Below are 8,534 nucleotides of genomic sequence, written 5' to 3'. Positions count from 1 at the left end.
ATGTAAAGTACCGGTAAGCCATGAGCCACGTGGCAAAGTATAGATTAATAGAAATGGGCTGAATATAAGAGTGAGAGCTAGACAATGATAGGCCTGAGCTATGGCCAAGCAGTTTAAATAATGTAAGAGTCTGTGTGTTTATTTTATAAGTGGGCTCCGGGACTGGCGGGACTTGGCGGTGGGAGCTGGAGAAAAATTCTTCAGCTACATGGGGTTTCTTGGTGTGGGCACCTGCTGCCAGATATTTGATCTCACTGTGAACCCAGAGATTGTGTTATTTACTGGAAAAACCTGTTTTAGTTGTTGTGTGGCCCAGCCCTAGCACACACCTTTAATCCAAGAGCTTTCTGTTTGAATATTGTAAACAGAATTAAATAAAGTCTGTAGCTGGAGTTATCTCCAGTCCCATCCGGCAGTCATTCAGACTCAGACGCTTATATTATTTAAATTGTTTGGCCTAATGGCTCAGGCTTCTTGCTAGCTGTTCTTATATCTTAAATTAACCCATTTCTATAAATCTATACCTTGCCATGTGGCTCGTGGCTTACCGGTACTTTACATCCTGCTCCCCATGGCGGCAGCTGGCAACATCTCTCTCCCTCAGCCTTCTTCCAGCATTCTCCTCTTCCTTGTCCCGCCTCCACTATCCTTCTTGCCTGACTACTGGACAATCAAGCATTTTATTTATCAGTCAATCACAGCAACATATGTTCACAGCACACAAGACATCCCACAGCAAAAGTCAACCACAGGTCAAGAGGCAGAGCAAGCAACCTGTTGACAGGAAGTGAACATAGGATTATTTTAAAAAATTATAGAGTAAGGAGGATGGCTAGAGAGACGCATAGGAGCCAATGCGAGGAATATCCAGTCTGAGGAGTCTTGTTTGAGGTTGCAGAGGAGAAGGAGGCTTCCGGGATGTGGGCAGAGGAGGAAGGTCAGCTGGGTGCTTTCTCTGCCTCTCTGAGCTAGCAGATTTTCACGCCAGCATCTGGCTCTGAGTCTTTATTGGTAAAATCAAACCATTGATACTTTGTCAAAAGCAGCAATCACTGGTCATCCTTGCCCAATCTTCTTTTGCCAGCAGCTGAGAATAACACAGAAGCACAGGGCTTAGAGTCAGGCAGAGCTGTGTTTGAGTTCCAGCAACGCTGGACGTCCTTGGGCATCTAAAAACTAGAGCTAGACGGAAGATCAGTATACTGCACAGGCTTATTGTGAGGGTTCAATGATAGATTGTAAACACATGATGACGTGGGGTGCACAAAGGAAGCAAGATTGGCAAAGCAATTACAGCGGCTAAAACTAGGGAGAGGGGTTCACTGTGCTATACTATCTTTGTGTATGTTTAAGAGTTTCTAAAATAATGGTTTTTCTTGTTGTTTTCCTGCTGCCTTTCACAAAAGTTAGCTATGAGTGTAAGTGGAACCTGCTCTTGGGAGGTTGGTGTGGTTGGAGTGGGCCAGGTATGGGGGTGGGCCAGGTGTGGGATGGACCAGGTGTGGGGGTGGGCCAGGTGTGGGGTGGGCCAGGTGTGGGATGGACCAGGTGTGGGATTGGACCAGGTGTGGGGTTGGGCCAGGTGTGGGGGTGGGCCAGGTGTGGGGGTGGGCCAGGTGTGGGGGTGGGCCAGGTGTCAGGGTGGGCCAGGTGTGGGATGGACCAGGTGTGGGGGTGGATCAGGTGTGGGGGTGGGCCAGGTGTGGGGTTGGGCCAGGTGTGGGATGGACCAGGTGTGGGGTTGGATCAGGTGTGGGGGTGGATCAGGTGTGGGGTTGGACCAGGTGTGGGATGGACCAGGTGTGGGATGGACCAGGTGTGGGGTTGGGCCAGGTGTGGGATGGACCAGGTGTGGGGTTGGACCAGGTGTGGGGTTGGGCCAGGTGTGGGGGTGGGCCAGGTGTGGGGGTGGGGCCAGGTGTGGGGGTGGGCCAGGTGTGGGATGGACCAGGTGTCGGGGTGGGCCAGGTGTGGGATGGACCAGGTGTGGGATGGACCAGGTGTGGGGTTGGACCAGGTGTGGAGGTGGGCCAGGTGTGGGTGGGCAAGGTGTGTGGACTTCTCCAGAAGTAGATTGTGTCCTTCCCATCCTGGAGAAGTCCCATGTTTTCCCTTAAGATATATGTAGCCCCTAATGGAAGAGCAGATGTAAGAACTCACAATTTGTCCTTAGGTCTGCTCTCTTCCTTAGGGCATTGTCCTCTTTGGTGATATCACTCTTGTGACCAGGCTGGGTCCTTCCATCACATTGCACCACAGTGAAGGTATGACATTTAGTTACATTTCTTTGTTTTTATTTCTGTCCAATTTTCCTGTTTCTTTTGAAAAAAAAAAACTTATTGAAGTATTATCCACATGTTGGCCCTTGTGGGTTTTTTGTTGTTATTGTAATTTATTTTTTCATTTTGTTTGACAAAGGCTCCACATTTCCCAGGCTAACCTAAAACTGACTGTGTGGATGAGGATGACCTTGAACTCCTGATCCTCCGGCCTCCACCTTCTAAGAAGTAGCATTACAGGTTTGCATGTCCAAGCCTCATTGTTGCATTGTTTTGTTTTGTCATTGTTTGTTTGATTTTTTTGGTTTTGGTTTTTTGAGACAGGGTTTCTCTGTGTATCCCTGGCTGTCCTGGACCTAGCTCTGTAGACCAGGCTGGCCCCAAACTCATAGAGATCTGCCTGCTTTTGCCTCCTGAGTGTGAGGCGGTGGTGGCGCACGCCTTTAATCCCAGCACTCGGGAGGCAGATCTCTGTGAGTTCGAGGCCAGCCTGGGCTACAGAGTGAGTTCCAGGAAAGGCGCAGAGCTACACAGAGAAACCCTGTCTCGAAAAACAAAAAACAAAAACAAAAAGCCTGTGCTACTACCGCCTGGCCTTTTTTTTTTTTTTAAAGAAAAACAAAAATCCCGCCTTTCCTCAGCTGCCGCGAAGGTGCTCTGTTCTTCCGAGGAAGCTAAGGCCGCGTTGGGGTGAGGCCCTCACTTCATCCGGCGACTAGCCACGGTGCCGGCAGTCCGCAACATGGCCTCCATCTCCGAGCTCCACTGCATCTACTTCGCCCTCATCCTGCATGAGGACGAGGGGACTGTCACGGAGGATAAGATCAATGCCCTCATTAAAGCAGCTGGTGTCAGTGTTGAACCTTTCTGGCCTGGCCTGGCTTGTTTGCAAAGGCCCTGGCCAATGTCAACATTGGGAGCCTCATCTGCAACGTCGGGGCTGGTGGGCCTGCTCCAGCAGCTGGAGCCGCACCAGCGGGCGGTCCTGCCCCCTCCACTGCTGCTGCCCCAGCTGAGGAGAAGAAAGTGGAAGCAAAGAAGGAAGAGTCTGAGGAGTCTGATGACGACATGGGCTTTGGGCTTTTTGACAAACCTCTTTTGTTAACATGTCCAATTAAAAAAGGTGAACCTGAGGGCTGGAGAGATGGCTCAGAGGTTAAGAGCACCGACTGCTCTTCCAGAGGTCCTGAGTTCAATTCCCAGCACCCACATGGTGGCTCACAACCATCTGTAATGAGATCTGGCACCCTCTTCTGTATATATAATAAATAAATAAATCTTAAAAAATATTTTAAAAAACTGAACAAAAGGTGAACCTGTAAAAAAAAAAAAAAGGACTTGCTACATCACTCTGGATGGCCTGAAACTTGCTATGTAGCTTAGTCTGGTCTCAAATTCTTGGTCCTCAGGCTTCAGTATCTCCAGTGTTGGGATGACAGGTGTGTTCTACCACACGCAGCTTGTAAGACTTCCATGAAAATATGTCTATTCAAATTGTTTACTCAATCTTTAATTGAATATTTGGCTTCCTATTTTTTTTTTTTGTTTTTGTTTTTTTGTTTTTTTCGAGACAGGGTTTCCCTGTGTAGCTTTGCGCCTTTCCTGGAACTCGCTTGGTAGCCCAGGCTGGCTTCCTATTTTTGAGTGAAGCATTTTTAAAAATACATTTTGGAAACATACCCTTTATCAGATATATGACTTACAAATACTTTTTTTCCATTTCATTTCCTTAAAGTTTATATTTTAATTACTATTAGTAATTACTATTTTAAATATTCATGTTACAAGGAAAGGTGTGATAATTCAACATAGGCTCATCACCATCAAATCAGGGTCTCCAGTCTGTCTCCAGCATGACTTCGTGTGTGAAGCCTCAGAATTCCTCGCTCCTACTTCTGTATAAAACAGATGACAGGTCACCATGAACTTTAATTGCCCCACTGTGCTATAGGTACTGGAACTTGATGATCTATTATCTAACCTCTCTCTACCTCTCTCCACCTTGCCAGCACCAGTACTCACCACTTCACAGTCAGACTGTTTTCTGCTTTCACATATGAGAGAGAACATGCTGCATTTGTCTTATTTAATATGACATAGCATCCTCCAGTTCTACACATTTGCTACAAATGGCAGAATGATATTGTTTTTATTGTAGCTAATGATATTTCACTGTACATACACATTTTCTTTATTTATCCATCCATTGATGGTATCCAGACTGACTCTAGATCTTGGCCATTGTGAACAAAGCAAGAGTGAACACAAGTGTGCCAGCGTCTCTTCGATCTGCTGGCACCAATAATTAGAAGCTGGATGGCTGGACCATGGGTGTTCTATTTTAGGTTTCGAGACACTTCTGTAGTATTGTCCATAGTGTCTGTAGGGAACCTTGGAAGTCGGCTCAAGACACCCCAAGACCAAGTTCTCAGCATAAAGGAGATTTGCCCCAGAGGGACTGAGGGCAGGGAAGAAGAGACAAAGACAGGAGACGGAGGATGAGGGGGAAGGGGACGGGAACAGGGGAGAGGGGGAAGAGGTATCTGTCCCGTCGGGACAGAGGACAGCCTCTGGATAGAGAGGAGACAGGTGTGGTCCTTAGGAAAATGGCAGTTTATAAAGGTAAAGGGGAAACCCCGTTTTAGGATGAGGTGTTCAGTTTTCATTGGGCATGTTAATTAGGTGAGCCACGGGAGGGGGGGGGGCTTCTGATTGCTGGACTAAAATACTTTGATAGCTGGACCTTGTTAGTCAGTCTCAGGAGGAGGAAGTGGCCAAATAAGGGAATAGACCTTGGTGGCTAGCTTTAGGAATGTAACCTAAAGGTTTTTAGCAAGGCAGAGGGAACTGGGGAGAAGGGAAAGGCCTGCCAGAGCCATGTTTGCCATACTCAAGCTGGCTAGAGTCCCTTCAGGGTCTGTACTAATGTCCACCCTCATCAGTGTGCACCCTCCCCTCCCCTTACACCCCTACCAGAATTATTTTTTTCTTTTGAGACAGGGTCCCATTATGTTGCTCTGGCTAGTGCTGGCTAGTTTGGAACTTGCTATGTAGACCAGGCTGGCCTCAAACTCATAGAGATCTACTCCTCCATGCCTCCTGAGTGTTGATATTAAAGGCATGCACCATCACACCCAGGCAGCATTTTTTAATAATGAGGTTCTAACTGGGACACTATCTCACTGTCATTTGGACTTGCATTTCTGTGATGGCAAAGAGGTCCTTGTAAACCCATTGGTATTTCATCTTCTGAGAAGTAGCACTGTATCTCCTGAGGCTGGAGCTGGATTTCACCATGACCTCAGCCCTACTCAGTGCTTGAAATCTCCTTGGGAGATACCATGTCCTGACTATGTGACCTTGAGCAAGAAATGCAACCTCCCTGAGCTTCATTCAGGTCCTTCTTCTGCAAAGAAGGGGCTATGGTGCCCACCTCACTGCCTCACAGGAGAAATGGCTACAGTAAGCAAATAAAACTTTTGAAACATACTTTCGAATAAATGTTGCAATCAGGACTTTCCTTAAATCTACTTAAAAACTATTGGAGCTTGGAAATAGTTTCCTTGATAAAGTACTTGCCATGCAAACAACAGGACCTGAGTTTGAATCCCAGCACCCACGTAAGAGAGCCAGGTTTGCATGTGCACATCTGTAATCCCAGTCCTGAGGATGTGGGGAAAGGAGGATCCCATGGACTCACTGGCCAGCTAGCTTACTCAGTGTAGTATTTCAAATGTAAGCGGCCCCCATAATTTCATAAGGAGGTGTGGCCTTGTTGAAGTAGGTATGACCTTGGTGGAGGAAGTGTGTCACTGTGGAAGCAGGCTTTGAGGTCTCATACATGCTCAAGCCATGCCCAGTGTCCCAGTTTACTTCCTGTTGCCTGAGGATCAAGATGTAGGACTCTCAGCTCCTTCTCCAGCACCATGTCTGCCTGCATGTTGCCACGTCCCACAATGATGAAAGTGAACTAAACCTCTGAAAATGTAAGCCACCCCCAATTAAATGTTTTTCCTTTGTAAAAGTTGTTGTGGTCATGGTGTCTCTTCACAGAAATAGAAACACTAACTAAGACAGAAGTTGGTACCGGGGCTGGGGTATTGTAATAGGCCTAACCATCTTTTTGTTTGGAGGAATTTGGACTTTGATACTTTGGGTTAGGAAAGCAGTGGAATGCTTTAAGCGGAGTTCAATAGGCCATTCTAGGAACATACAAGATAATGGTGCTGAGAATGATTTGAACTGTGGGGCTGGGTCAAGAGGTTTCAGAGGAGAAGAATGTTAGTATGTTGCCTAGAGATAACTCTTGTGATATTTTGATGAAGAATGTGACTGCTTTTTGTCCTTGTTGAAAAAGTCTGCCTGAGGCTAAAGTGAAGAGATTTGGATTAATTTTGCTGGTTGTGGAAATCTCAAAACAGCCTAGTATTGACTCTGTTATGTGGTTATTACTGGTCACTCTTATACAGAATTATAATGAAAAGGAGCAAACTAAGCAAATGAAAATACAAAATGCACAATTTGAGGAGAAGAGGAGCACCAGGAAGTGGAATAGAGCTAAATTCTGTGTTCTAGGAGATAAACAGATTAAGAAATGGAACAAAGGGAGTGGTGATCTCAGGGCAAGATCCCACGCAGCTAAATTTCCAACTTGTGAAAAGAAATTAAAGAAAAGCTTAGAGCTGGGTGTGGTGGTATATGCCTTTAATCCCAGAACTTGGAAGGCAGAGGTAGGCAGATCTCTGAGTTTGAGGCCAGCCTGGTCTACAGAGCAAGTTCCAAGACAGCCAAGCTTAGGCAGTGAAAGAAACCATCAAAAACAAGCTGGTGAAGATGTAATTGAACAAGGAGGCCATATTTCAGTCCCAGCAAACAGCAGAACTTGGATGCTTCAGCCACTTGGTTCTGTCTTTAAAGTAAAAAACAGAAGATTATGAAATTTGCCACCAAAATTAAACGTTTTCCTTTGTAAGAGATGTGTGGTCATGGTGTCTCTTCACAGCAATAGAAACCCTAACTAAGACACTTAGCCAAATCAGAGAGCTTCAGAGGTTCAGTGAAAGAGCCTAACTCAAAAAATAATCTGGAGAGCAATTGCTGCCCATTTCCAGCCTCTATGTGCACATGTGTTCATGCATACCTGCATGCAAATGCACGCACACAGCATGAACATATACACATACACGCACACAAGTTGCTAAGGTTTCACTATTTAGTGTAAAGTTGTTTAATGCAAACTATATGACATTAAATTACCTTATGCAAAATGACTAATCACGTAAAGTTATTGTCATTTAGAATCTACAGAATATAGCCCCCATCAATCACTCCTGTTAGAACCCAGGCATTCAGTACTCCCAGTTTAGATGAACACATAGGCTCAACTCTTGTCCCTATGGATCTCAACACATTACCAAAATTAAAGCAAAGATGTTAATTAAAAAAAGAAAAAGGAATGAATCCACAGCGACAACAGTAAATGTGGGAAATGGAGATTTATCTTTCTCTTGTCATGATGACTTCAGAAAGTGCTAAATGGGTGAGAGTGGGCTGGGTGGGCTAGCAGGCAGAGCAGGCCCAGTGTGGAGCACACTCCTGCAGAGTGGCGGGGAAGGTGGCGTGTAGGCCCCTGAGGGATTCTGCCCTGGAACAGCCGCTGGGATGAAGGGCTGGAGAGGTTGAAGGCAGAGTGTCACCTGTAGGCCTGTATGTGATCACGGCCACTCGTCCCTCCAGCCCTGTCCCTTATCTAATGCAGAAAACAGGCTGTGGCACTGTCCCCAGGCCACAGAAAAACACCTGTCTCTTAACAGAGCAAAAGAGTCATCAGGGGAAGCTGAGGCTCCTGCCAGGCCTTGTGGTAAACTGTACTGAAGGTCTCCTCCTCCTGGCATTTGGAAGATCTTCAACACAGCTGTGAAAACAGACTTCCAAGTCACGTGGCCACTTCCAACACCAGGCCAAGCATCTTCATTAACACTAGAAGATGTTTCTAGAGCAGCAGCATCTGACAAGGATTGGAGACAAGAAATAAAGATGAAGCTAAGGGGAAAATCCGACCTGGAGGAAGCGAAGCCAATGCAGGGGCAGCAAAGACTAAAGACAGCTTTCCACCAGAAATCAGTAATTAGAAGAGCAGAGGTAAGACTGAAAGATTAAAATCAGCGTGGGAGGCTGCAGAGACGGCTTGGTGGCTAAGTACTTACTGTCCAAGCAAGAAGACCAGAATTCGGATCTCCAGTATCTACATGAATG

General features: G+C 46.3%; 1 pseudogene; it reads left to right on the top strand.

The window, feature by feature from the left end:
- Positions 1-2,899: 2,899 nt before the first annotated feature.
- LOC128102541 (60S acidic ribosomal protein P1-like) overlaps positions 2,900-8,534 on the top strand; it is a 105,310-nt pseudogene continuing 99,675 nt past the window's right edge.

This window comes from Peromyscus californicus, unplaced genomic scaffold (genome assembly GCF_007827085.1).
Source record: "Peromyscus californicus insignis strain IS unplaced genomic scaffold, ASM782708v3 Scaffold_7__1_contigs__length_154581171, whole genome shotgun sequence".
Lineage (NCBI taxonomy): Eukaryota > Metazoa > Chordata > Mammalia > Rodentia > Cricetidae > Peromyscus > Peromyscus californicus.
This window is presented reverse-complemented; position numbering and strand designations above follow the sequence as displayed.